This window comes from Mus caroli, chromosome 6, assembly GCF_900094665.2.
Source record: "Mus caroli chromosome 6, CAROLI_EIJ_v1.1, whole genome shotgun sequence".
Classification (NCBI taxonomy): Eukaryota; Metazoa; Chordata; class Mammalia; order Rodentia; family Muridae; genus Mus; species Mus caroli.
Genome location: NC_034575.1, coordinates 51,637,733 through 51,651,984, shown reverse-complemented (window position 1 = coordinate 51,651,984; position 14,252 = coordinate 51,637,733). Strand labels below are relative to the sequence as shown.

At 38.7% G+C, this 14,252-nt stretch overlaps 1 pseudogene; it reads right to left on the bottom strand.

Moving 5' to 3' along the window:
• Positions 1 to 10,377: 10,377 nt before the first annotated feature.
• Positions 10,378 to 11,289, bottom strand: LOC110296741 (annotated as a pseudogene).
• Between the last annotated feature and the right edge of the window lie 2,963 nt (positions 11,290 to 14,252).

Genomic DNA, 14,252 nt, shown 5'->3' with positions numbered 1-14,252 from the left:
CTTCAACTGATGCAAGAAGAGTGGCATAATGTCCTGCATTCTTTCTGATCACCACAGAGAAAGGCTGGACTTCAGTAACAACAACAACAACAACAAAAACTCATAAAGCCTACGTACTCATGGAAACTGAACAACTCTCTACTCAGTGATAACTTAGTCACAAATCAAATAGAGAAAGAAATTAAAGATTCTCTAGAACTTCATTAAAATGAAGACAAAAGAGACCCAAAATTATGGGACACAATGAAATCAGTGTTAATTGGAAAATTAATAGCACTGAGTGCCTACATAAAGAAATTGAAATGAAGCTATACTAGTAGCTTAACAACACATTTGAAAGCTGTAGAACAGAAAGAAGCAAACACACCCAAAAGAAGTAGATGGAAGGAAATAGAAAAACTCAGGACTGAAATCACCAAAAGGAATGTTACAGAGAATGAACAAAACCAAGAGCTGGTTCTATGAGAAAATTACCAAGATACATAAACCCTTAGCAAAACTATGTAAAGGGCATAAATACAGTATCTAAATTAACAAGATCAAAAAATTAAAAGGAGACATAAAAATAGAAACTGAAGAAATTAAAAAATCATCAGATCCTACTACAAAAACCTATACTCAACAAAAATTGAAAATCTAGATGAAATGGATGGTTTTCTAGACAGATTCAAAGTACCAGGCTAGGTCAATATCAGGTAAACTATCTGAACAGTCCCATTACCCCTGAGGAAATAGAAGCAGTCATTAAAAACCTCCAACCAGAAAATAAAACCCATAACCAGATAGTTTTAGTAGAGAATTGAATGAGACCTTCACATATGAGTTAATACCAATACTCCTCAAATTATTCCACAGAGTAAAAACAGAACAAACACTACTTAATTCATTCTATGAAGCCACAGCTACTCTGATACCTAAACCACACAAAGAACCAACAAAGAAAGAGAACTTCAGGCCAATTTCATTTATGAATATTGATACAAAAATACTCAATAAAATTCTCATAAACACAATTCAAGATCACATGAAAATGGTCATCAACTAGGCATCATTCATGGATACAGAGATGGTTCAATAAATGAAAATCCATCAACATACACTACCATTTAAAAAAACTCAAAGAAAAAGGTCATATCATCTAATTAGGTCCTGAAAAAGCTTTTGACAAAATACCTTCCTTCCTGTTAAAAAGTCTTGGAGAGATCATAAATTCATTGCACATAACTAAACATAATAAAAGCAATAAGCATCAAACCAATAGTCAACATCAAATTCAATGTAGAAAAAGTAGAAGCAATCCCATTAAAATTAGGGATAAGACTGCCCCCAATCTTCCACTTTATTCAATGTAGTACTTGAAGTTCAAGCTAGAGCTATACAACAAAAGTATATCAAGGTGATACAGATTTAAATAAGTCAATCTATCACTTTTTGCAGAAGATATGTTAGTACACATAAGCAACCAGAGAACTCCTACAACTGATAAACAACTTTAGCACAGTGGCTGGATATAAAATAAATCAAACAAATCAGTAGCCTTTCTTTATACAAATTATAAGCAGGCAAAAAAAAAAAAAAAAAAGTAAAGAAACAACAACCTTCACGAAAGCCACAAATAACATAAAATATCTTGGGGTAACACTTACTAAGCAAGTGAAACATCTATATGACAAGAACCTTATGTCCCTGAAGAAAGAAATAGAAGATCTCAGAAAATGGAAAGATCTTTCATGTTCATGTCTTGGTGAGATTAACATAGCGAAAATGGCAACTTATTAAACACAATCTACAGATTCAATGCAATCCCCATCACAATTCCAACACAATTTTACACAGATAGAAAGAGTATGGTCAACCAATGATACAGTAGAAAAATGAAAACCTCTTCAATAAATGATGCAGTTCATGCTCATAAGGATATAGAGAAAGAACAACACTCCTACTTTGCTTCACTAGGAGGGGTTAGGGAAAAGACTGAAGGAATTGAAGGTGTTTATAACCCCATAGAAAGACCAACAAAATCAACCAACCAGAATATCCAGACCTCTAGGGAATAAACCACCAACCGAAGAGTAGACATGGAGGGACACATGATTCCAGCTCCATATGTAGCAGAGGATGTCCTTATCTGACATCAATGGAAGGGGGCGCTCTTGGTCCCATGGAGACTCAATGCCCCAGCCCAGGGGAATGCCAGGGAGGTAAGGTGGGTGTCTTAGTCAGGGTTTCTATTCCTGCACAAACATCATGACTAAGAAGCAATTGAGGAAAAGAGGGTTTATTCAGCTTACATTTCCACATTGACTCAAAACTAGCCAGTACAATTGACCCCTTGTCAACTTGACACACAAACACATCACTAGTAAGCCTCAACCCTTAGTCCTTATTCATCCCCAAGATCTTAAATAACTTTAAAAGTCCCACAGTCTTTACATATTAAAAGTTCAATCCCTTTAAAATATCCAGTCTCTTTTAGAACCCGAAGTCTTTTTCCAATTAAAAGTCTCAACTATGGGCTCCACTAAAAAACTTCCTTCAAGAGGGAAAAAATATGAGGGCATAGTCACAACCAAAAGCAAAAATTGGACCCCAACTGTCCAATATCTAGGATCCAACTTGTGATCTTCTGGGCTCCTCCAAGGGCTTGGGTCACTTCTCCAGCCCTGTCCTTTGTAGCACACAGCTTTCCCTCTAGGCTCCAGATGCTCCACTGCTGCTGCTGTTCTTGATGGTCATCTCATGATACTGTCATCTCCAAAACACTGCATGACACCTTCAGTCCTGGGCCATCAATTGCAACTGAGGCTGCACCTTCACCAATGGCCTTCCATGGCCTCTCATAGTGCCGAGCCTCGGCTGCTCTGTATGACCACTTCATGCCTTCAAAACCAGTAACACCTGAAAACTCTTGGACATTACTAAGTCCAGCCACAGCACAAGGTACAACCTTGGCTGTCTCTGAAACACAGCCTCGGTTCTCTCAGAAAACACTTCCCAGGAAATTTCACCTCAGTGATGCTGGTCTCTTCTTAATCACCGCTAATTTCTTAGCTCCAGCTAACCAACATCAATAGTCCCAGTATTACAAAGGTTTCACTTTAGTAGTTCTGGTTTCTTGTTAATCACAACTGACTCTTCAGCACCAGCTAACCAGAACCACAGAATCTTCACAATCCAAAATAACAATGGCTCTGAAAAGAGTCTTTAATTTTCTCTCTGAAATTTCACAAGCCAGGCCTCCATCTTCTGCACTGTTCTCAACATTATCTTCCAAGCTCCTACAGAACATCTCACAGAGCTCTTGACACCAAATGGATCTTCTGGCCCAAAGTTCCAAAGTCCTTCCACAGTCATCCCCAAAACATGGTCAGGCTGTCACAGGAATACCCCACTATCCTGGTACCAATTTGTTTTAGTCAGGGTTTCTATTCCTGCATAAATATTATGACCAAGAAGCAGTTGGGGGAGGAAAGGGCTTATTCATCTTACACTTCCATACTGCTGTTCATCACCAAAGGATGTCAGGACTGGAACTCAAGCAGGGCAGGAAGCAGGAGCTGATGCAGAGGCCATGAAGGGATGTTTCTTACTGGCTTCCTTCCCCTGGCGTGCTCAGCTTGCTCTCTTATAAAACCAAGACTACCAGCCCAGAGATGGCACCACCCACAAGGGGACCTCCCCACTTGATCACTAATTGAGAAAATGCCTTACAGCTGGATCTCATGGCTTCCCCGACTGAAGCTAATTTCTCTTTGATAACTCCAGACTGTGTCAAATTGACACAAAACTAGCCAGTACAGTGGGAGTGGGTGGGGAACATCCTCATAGAAGCAGAGGGGGAGGGCGATGGGATAGGGGTTTGAGGATTGGATACCTGGAAGGTGGATAACATTTGAAATATGTTAACAAATAAAGAACCAATAAAAAAGAGTTTACTGCATTTTTAGACATCTAATACAGTAGTGATGCTACTTCCCCTGAAGAACACTAAGATACACCCACAAATATGTAGATCTCACCACTAATTTAAGCCGAGAATGTTTTGACTATAACATTAGCAGAGATCTCTGATTCTATACTTCAGTTGAAAGCATTCTATTCTGCCTTCTGTGGTCATTTGTGAATTCTGGATAAGTAAGCTGTTAATGGTACTAACTCAATTGGATTGACTCATCCATATGCTATGCCCTGAAGTAATGACCCACCCTAAAACCAAACATAACCTTCATCAACATCTGACACGTGTAAAATAAGTGTAAAATAGGCATTGGAAAAGGAAGAATGTACAAGAACAAAATTTTCAGCATATTCTAAGTTTACTTTCCAGACAATATATTGGCTACAACCAATGAATCAGTAAACAAGTGCACATCTGTTCACATCTGATTCTACGAAAAATATATTTGTAATCTCTGAAGCTTTATGTATGTTCCTTCACATGCCTTTCATGATTCTCCCAGAAAGAGGTCGAATGTGATAACTAGCCACTTCTGGGTGATATTTTCAGTGTGCAGGACCCTCAGAAAAAAAAAAAAAAAAAAAAAAAAAAAACAGGCCCTAACCCCATCTTCTTCAGTCATCTGATCATAGGTAACATTCAGAGCATGCTTAAGGATGAAGACATTCTTATAGTAGAATCATGGGCATTCTTCACTTCCTACTGTGCCCTCAGAACCTGCTGAGGCCCTACCACATAAACACCACTTCCACTTGATGATGGGTGGCTACTGTGTACATGCAACTTCATAAGTTGGTTGGTCAGAAAACACCAAACATAAATAGGAGCTAAACTCGCAGGGTAATCTGGTGACCCACGGTCAAATGTTTGGTTTCTGCTAAGGTTCAGTAACAGTGCAAGAGCTGTATCTCCAAAGGAAATTATCTTCCCACAGAGGAAGGTTGAGTCTTGATCACAAATCTCAAGGGCTTCCATTATGATTTATATACATCGGCCTGCTGAAGCTCTAAACAGGATCCTTGTCTTCTACTGAAACTCAGGTAAATTGACTCTTAGACCTTTGCCCCAAGTAAAAAAGTTGCTTGTATCTCAGTATGGACCTATGGAAGACTTTTATCTTATCCCAATACTATTGAAAGCTAGAGATTTTCAAAGTGCCTTTGTATATGGTCTGGAGGTAAGCATCAAAATAAGGAATGTGTTGTTCCCAGAACCTAAATAGACCCAGTAAACATCCTGTTTTTTTGTGGATAGTAGGTGGGAAAAGGTGCAGCAACTTACAAGGAATATTTCTTCATGCTCCACACCCCTGGAGTTTTAGAATGTATACTGAGGTAGAAAGTCCTTTAATTTTGGCTGGAATTATTTTCCCATCTTCTAATGTACATACATATTTCAACAGGTAGACAGCCAGAAACTACAGGATTATGGAGAGTGCACTTTTATAGGATCAGAGGTTCATAATAGTGTCCTGGGTCAATAGCCTCTGGAACAACCATTCCTTTTTTCTTTCTGTATCTGAAATAAAACTTCATGATAGCAGGTAGAAAACCATTTACAAGCTGTTAATTTAAATTAACATCCCCTGATAATGAATAAAACCTATTCAAAGCAACTAATTTAGCAGAATGCTAGGTCCTACCAATGCAAAAGCTGAGAATGTCATCAGACAACATCTTGGAGCTCTAAACAGGCCTCCACTTTCTCAGTGTGCTCACCTGTCTCATATGCCCACTAATGCATTATAAATTTTCACTAATTTATAATTTTCTTTGTTTTGTAAAATTAGAACAACTTTATAAAACTTTTTTCAATGGAACACTTTTGGAGTAAACTCAATCTGTGTTCTCTTCTTGAGTCACAGGCATGTTCAAGGTAAAAGCTGTTTCTTTTGTCAACACTGACAATTTCTAAGTGTATATATCTTAAGTAAATATCCTAGGATTTTTGCAATAACCAAATAACCCCAGTGGTGCTTCACTGTGAGTCAGATCTTATCCACAGTTCCAACACCCATCAGACCTTACTTTAATTGGAAAGTCACAATCCTTTTGAGGTTTCTTGGAATCACTGTCAAATCAGAACCAGTGTCCACAAGGTTTGGAAAATCTGAGAGTCCATATTTCCAAGCACATAGTTACATAAGTAAAAGCTTAGAGTTTCTTCTTGAGAATACTCAGAAAAGGACTATCAGTAAAACTATTTTTCAAGCTTCCAAAATGTGTGCTAGGAACTTGTGTCCTATGCACAGGAAAGCAAGGGGTCTTAACAAATGAAATACTTCTTTAGTATCAGGAAAATTAGGATTTTTAATTATTTTATTTATTTACATTCCAGATTTTGCTCCTTCTGGTATCAACTCCACACAGTTCCTCATCTCATTCCATTTGGCCTTTGCCTCTGAAAGCATGCTCCCCCCTCTTTACCTACACTCCCTGGGCATCCCCCTTATCTGGGGAAATATATATTTGCCAGGGGACTTCGGTCATCCATGTGTGCTCCCTGATTGGTGGCTTAGTCCCTTGGAGCTCCCAGAGTTCCAAGTAATTTGAATTTGAGATTGCTGGTCTCCTATGGGGTTGCCATCCCCTTCAGTTTCATCAATCCTTCTAATTAATCCATAGGCAGCCCCAACTTCAGCCCGGTGGTTAGTCTGCATCTCTCTGTCAGGTGCTGATAGGGCCACTCAGAGGACATCCATGCTAGGCTCCTGCCTGTAAGGATATCATTGCATCAGTAATAGTGTTAGGCCTTGGTGCCCTCCATCTCTCCCTGCCCCGTGACATGAACTACAAGTTGTGTCTGTCACTGGACAGATTTTCCTTCAGTCTCTTCTTCACATTGTCTCTGCAGTTCTATTAGAGGGGAACAACTCTGGGTCAGAAATTTTAAGGGTGGGTTGGTGACTCCATCCCTTCCATGGAGGCCCTTTCTATCTACTGGAGGTGGGTTCTTCAGTTTCAATCTCCCCACTGTTGGGCATTTCAGTTAATGTTGCCCCATTAAGTCCTGGGCATCTGTCACATCCCAGGTCTCTGGTACAATCTAGAGGGTCCCCCCACCTCCCACCCCATGCTTTTCCTATTTCCATTCATTCTCCTGGCCCTCTGGACTTCTCTCCTGTCTCCCCCCATACCTGATTCTGTTCCCCTTTTCCATTCCCTCTCCCTTCTTTTACCCAGGTCCCACTCTCCCTCTGCCTCTAATGATTATTATTTTTTCCTTCTAAGTAGGATTGAAGCATCCTTACTTGGGCCTTCCTTCTTGTGGGTTGCATCCTAGGTATTATGTACTTCTTGGCTAGTGAGTACATGCCATTCATGTCTTCTTGGTTCTGGGTTACCTCACTCAGAATGATATTTTCTAGTTCCATACATTTGCCTGCAAAATTCATGTTGTCCTCATTTTTAATGGGTAAATAGTATTCCACTGTATAAACGAACCACATTTTCTATATCCATTTTTTCGGTTTAGGGTCATCCTGGTTGTTTCCAGCTTCTGGCTATTCCAAATAAGGTTGCTATGATCATAGTGAAGTACCTACATATCTTTGTGGTACAGTGAAGCATCTTTTGGGTATACACCAAAGAGTTGTGTAGCTGGGTCTTCAGGAAAAACTATTTTCAATTATCAACCATAATGATTACCAGAGTGGTTGTACCATTTTACGATCCCACCAGCAATGGAGTAGTGTTTCTATTTTTCCACATCCTCACCAGCATATGCTGTCACTTATGTTTTTGAACTTAGCCATTCTGGTGGTTATAAGATAGAGTCTCAGGATCATTTTGATTTGTATTTCCCTGATGACTGAGGACATCAAACATTTCTTAAAGTGGTTCTGGATCATTTGAGATTCCCCTGTATAGAATCCTCTGTTTAGCTCTATACCCCATTTTAATTGGGTTATTTGTTTTATTCTGTCTTACTTGAGTTCTTCATAAATTATGGATATAAGCCCTTTTCCATATGAAGGGTTGGTGAAGATCTTTTCCCAATCTGTAGGCTAACATTAAGTCCTATTGACATTGTCCTTTGCATTTAAGCATCATGAGGTACCATTTATTAATTGTTGATAATAATGCCTAAGCCACTGGGGTTCTGTTCAGGAAGTTTTTTTCTGGACCAATTAGTTCAAGGCTATTTCCAAACTTCTCTTCTATTAGATATAGTGTATCCAGTTTTAAGTTGATATCCTTTATGCACTTAGACTTCATTTTTGTGCAAGGTGATAAATATGGACCTATTTGCATTCATCCACATATAGACGTCCATTTAGACCAGAGCCATTTACTAAAGACGTTTTCCCCCCATTGTATGGTTTTGGTTTTGGTTTCATTGTCAAAAGTCAGGTGTCCATAGGTATGTGAGCTTATTTCATAGTCTTCAGTTTGAAACCATTGACTAACCTGTCTGTTTCTATACCAATACCATGCATTTTTCATTACTACTGACTTGTAGTACTGCTTAAAATCATTGCTGGTGATACTTCCAGAAGTTTTTTTATTATACACAATAGTTTAAGAAGAATCTAAATCTGTAGGCTGTCCCTGAGACCTGGGATAGAGAAGGCTCCCAGGAGTCAATGCAGCTAACCTTAGCTGAGATGCCCAATAAGTGGTAATATGTAACCTGAATAGGCATCCACCTGGAACCAGAAAGGACCCTCAAAGGAGAGATAAGGTAACAAACACACCCCCAAAACTTTCAGCACTGATGTGTCCCATATAAAAAAATGCAGGAACAAAAATCAAGCAGAGACTCACAGAATGGCCAATAAATAACTGGCCAAACTTGAGACCTATCCCATTGACAAGCACTAATCCCTGACACTTCAATGATATTCCATTAGTCTTAGAAACAGGAGGCTTAGCATATCTGATGTCTGAGAGGCTTTAACAAGCAGTGAATGGAAACAGATGCAGATATCCACAGTCAAACTTTGGATGGACACCGGGGACCCTTATAGAAGTGTTGTGGGGTAAGAGTGAAGGCCCTGAAGAGGATGAGAATACCATAGGAAGACCAATAGTGTCAACTAACCTGGACCCCTGGGGACTCTCAGAGACTGAATCAACCAAAGAGCATATATGGCCTGGAGGGAGGCTTCTGACACATATGTAGCAGAGTGCTGCCTTGTCTAGTCTGAGCAGGAGAGAATGAGCCTAATCATGCAGAAACTTGATGCAACTGAGTGGGGGGGAAATCCAGGGGAGTCCACTTTCTTAGAGGCAAAAGGGAAGGGTGATGAAGCCAGGGAATCTGTGAGGGGAGGACAGGAAGGGGACAGCATTTTGGATGTAAATAGTAAAATAAATGAATAGATAAAAATTTTCACACAAAAAGTAATATGACAAAAAAAGTGAGGTTAGTTAGAAAAAACTCTTATTTCCACATAAAAGTACAGTAATGTAAACAGGGAAACAGAAAATTCTAACCAATAAATAAAATATGTTTGAGTGAAGTCCGATTCCCTACTAGCACCAATATGATGACCACTGATAAATATTTAAAAATTCTTGTGATATAATCTAGTTAAAATACTTTGAGTATTCTAGTAGCTCTAGTAGATTAACAAGGAAAATATTGAACACAGAACGACAACTGTATACTCATTAGAACCATAAAAAGTGGTTTTCCTTTTTTAAATTTATGTGGCAGATACTGACATTGAATCTGCAGTTTAAAATATTAAAAATACAGATGAATCCCTGAAACCATCAATCACACTCTTCTATTCTTGCACATAGAGTCTATTATAACTGTCCTCTGATAGGCTCCATATAGGTGATGACAGAAGTAGGTCTTGATAACACAGCTAAACATCAAACTGACAATGGAGACTTATGGCAGAGTTGGGTTAAGGATTGAAGGCACTGAGGGGATAAGAACTCCACAGGAAGACAAAGAGAGTCAACTAGCCTGGACACTTGGCAGATCTCAAAGACCGAGCCACCAACCAAAGAGCATACATGAGATGGACCAAGGTTTCCACCACATAGGTTGCCTCAGTGGGAAAGAATGCTCCTAAGTCTGCAAAGACTTGATGTGCCAGGGTAGGAGGATATCCAAGGGGCCCTTACCATCTCAGCTAAGAAGAGGAGAAGGGGTGGAAGGGAGACACTGTGAGGGAGAGAAAGGGAGAGAGCACACTGTTTAAGATATAAATAAAAACATAAATAAAAATATGAAATACCAAAAGAAAAAGAAAAATAATTAATGGAACTCCACCAGCATGGGACATAGAGCCATTTGAAATAGCAGTTTTTAGGGGAGCCATATCCTCCTCTAACCTTTGTGAGCTGTGAGCACCAGGAATGCAATTATGCATAAATGTTAGTAGCACACTGTACACATAAATAAAATAAATAGTTTTTTCAAAGAAAACAAAGAATCATTTTTTAAAAAATCTAGCAGCACTAAGAATGCCAGTTTTTCACCACACGGATTACTCTCGTATCCGAACTGATTTGTACAAAAGGAGTAATTTCGGGATAAGCATTCACCACCAACTTCTGAACAATCATGATGACTGGGTCATAAATCCATAACAGGATTGAAGTGGATGAGATGATGAAGTCCACCCAGTACATGATCACAAAAAAAACTACCAGGAGCAAGATGGTCTGAGTGGCCCTTTTCTCAGGGGATGCTCTCAGATGGCTGATGCTATGAAGATGCTTTTATTGCCTCTGATGTCCGCACAAGATAATAACCATATATGTGCTTGTAGTCAGCATGACTCCTACAAGAAACATATCCCTGGAGCTTATCACTGTTAAAATCAAACCCCTGATAATGTAGTTCATGGGGAGGAGTGAGCAGGATTTAGTGATCTTTAACTGGTTGGTCTGACTCATGTTGGTAAAGCCACCAACATAGAAGATCAGGTTACTACTGAAAGACAAATTGAAAGTCCAAATATAAAATAAGGCATTAATCATGTATATTTTTAGTTTATGTTTAAATTTTGCCAACAAAGAGTTCCTATGACTGATCATGACTGCCTGGAACACACTCAGGAGGCAGGTGATGCAGATAGAGAGACCTCTCATCACTCTCTTTGTGTAAAAAGTTGCCTTACATTTGAATTCATTCTCAACATTCAGTGACTCAAATATGTTTGCAAGCCAAAAATTCTCTCCAGCAAGGAACATCATTATATGAACAAAAGTCAGTTGACAGGAGATCAAGTCCATGGGCTTAGGTCTGTGACCTAGGATTATGAAAATATAGAAAACAAGAAGAAATATATTGGCTAGGACTCCAAGCCCAGCTTGAAAATAAAGAATATTCTCTAATAATGAAGACATAAAGGAAAGTGAACTCATCTTTAGAGAATGGTGGAAGCATATTTCAAATATCTGAAAAAAAGAGAATACATGAAACTTGTGATTCACTGGACAGTATGTTTATATCATCCTTCCATTTTCTATATTAATTCTTAATTAATCTTTCTCTTTAACATTTGGTGTTCCATAGTGTACATTATAGCCTACATTTCTATATGTCATGTATTTCCTGTATATACAGACTATCGTAGATAATACATTCATGCACACACATAACTGTACATAATAGAAACTTTGTCATCAAATAGAAAATTTGATGAATCTGACTATAATGTCTTAGAAATAGAATCCTATTTATATAAATTTCCTCATTTTATACTTAACACCTAAAACAGAAGTGAGGATCACAGAATATTAATCAGAATTGTACAACTGAACAAAACATGTGGTAGCCTGGGAAAAAATTGCAAAAGATACTCAAAATAATCACATGATTCTGTCTCAGGTTCCATAATTTTTCTATGCTCTTATTTATCTCGTCCCGCGGGATTCAGTTATTCGTGGGTGCGAGGGGGACCGCGAACCTGGAAGGAAATGGGAGGAAAAGAAAGAGAAGCAGAGACCAAGTAGATTTTACCTATCAAGGTCTCGTTTATTATGCTGAGGTGCCTTCTTTTTAAAGCATACATCGCGGAGAATATGGGAGGGGTCGAGGGAGAATTATACAAAGAACAAAGAAGTGGGCATCTGCTGACATGGGGGCTGAGGTCAGGCGCCAAACGGCGGGCACTCTGCATCTTATCTCTGGAACATAGATCCTCCTTGACAGCCTTGGGTGTCAGGCTGGGCTCAGGCATAGCTCATGTCCTTGGATGTCATGGGAACTCAGGAAGAGATAAGGAAGAGGGGACTATTATTCAACTTTACAGCCTTAGGTGTTAGGAAGGGAATAAAGAGGAAGGGGGGTGGCAACCAGCTCTTAGCACAAGGCCATTTGATTTGTTAAAGAGATTTGTGAAGGGATCACTTTCTCACGGGATGGTCTCTGACACTTATTTGCAACTATCCATGTTTTAACTCATACTTCTAATGGAATCAATGTTATAATTCATACAGCCAAACAATTGATTAATGTCAGTGACAAATATGGAAGAATTCGAGAAAAGGCTTAAAGAGCTGAAGAGGATTGCAACCCCACAGGAAGAACAGTATTGTCAACTAACTGAGATCCCTCAAAGCTCCTGAGACTAAGCCAAAACCAAGGAACATACATGGGTTTGTTTTTGGTCCTGGACACATGTATAAAAGGGTTTCCTTGTATGACCTCAATGGGAGAAGATAAGTTTAATCCTGGAAAAACTTGATGCCCCAGTGAAGAGGGATGCTGGTGGGGTGAGGTGGGGGTGGGTGAGCTTCAGTTTCATATAATTAAACATACACAAGCAGTTAACTTGAGAAAAGTAGTAAAATGAAAAAAATAGAAAGTTCAATTTATATGTACATTAATATTATAAATATAGTCCTGCAAACCAACACATTTCTGGTCATTGTTTTTTGTCCTGTAAAGTATTTCGGGTGTTTTACTATGGGGAATGGAAAACTAACACAGTTGGCAATGCCTAGGTGGAAACATTATTAGAGTACACACTCAGGAGAATCCCATATTTGATGCTTTCCTTAAAGTATTTCATCTTGGGCTATTTTTACATATATATATATATCAGTTCATATCCATTGTAAATACTGATAGGTAACATGACATTGTCAATAACAATGTAATACCCATAGATGATATTCACCTTCTGAGAATTTCCTTCCACTCTGTCCATCCATCTGCTGGGCCGCATCTTCTTTCCAATAACTCACTTTTAGTAATACATGTATAATCAGAGATCATATTAATCAAAAATATGCAGTATTTTAAAAATCTTTATGTTCATATTTTTGTTCTTACAAGGACCTGTTGTGTTTTCTCATGATACAGTTGGCTCAAAAGTAAAATTCTGAGCAAGAGAATTCTATAATCACTTAATAGAGAAAATCCTGCTTCATTCTAAAACATACGTATATCTCTCACTATAATGAAGAGGAAAAGGAATACTCACCTTGCTGAGCCTTCCATACACATCCTTGTAGTAGGGGACCCTAAGACGTAGTTATAAGGAAGAAATGTCATCAGCTTGTCTCCCTCTAGATCCATAGTTATCATGTCATCTGGAGAAGGCACTTCTGAGTTTAGGGTCCTTACAAAGTGGCATCATCAAATGGAAAAGTGAACTTCCCCAATTCCAGGAGAAGAATGCAGTAAACACAGCTGAGCTCTGGGTTTCAATTGGGTGTGGTATTCTCCCCAGGCCATATCTCTCTATGTTGATTAACGGATCTCATTCCCTGAGAGCAAAACAAAAGTTAGAGTAATACACTGTTTAAAAGATGTTGAATAACACTTTAGATTCCTCAAAGTATTTGTCCCGCTTCCTAAACTTGTGAGATGGTCTCTATGCTTAACTGACAGTGGCTTCAGTGTCTCATTTAGAAATTAACAGTGCCTTTGATAAAATTAAGAAAAGTTCACCCCGTCCAAACACACTTGAGGAAAGTATTCTTTCTTATAGTAAACACAGAAGTGTGGTGATATAACTGTATCACCAGTAAGCAGATGAGCTATGGGGACAGGGGTGTGACTCAGTTGGTAGTGGGCATGGCTAGAAAGTATTGTCTATATGGGACACTATGAAAAAATATTCAGAAATAATTCAAGTTATAGGCACAGGTGGGGGATAACAATCCCAGGTCAATGGCAAAGAGAAAACCTTCATTACAATCACAGAAGAAACCAGTCCAAAGGCACACCAATATAACAAAAAAAGCACAAATAATACATAGAAAAAAAAATAAGAGCAACATCCAGAATTTCCAGGCATCTTTAGTTAAAAATCTAAGTATACAGAACTAAAAAGTGGATCGAAAGATCAAAGAGAAAAACTTCAAGTCAGAAATAA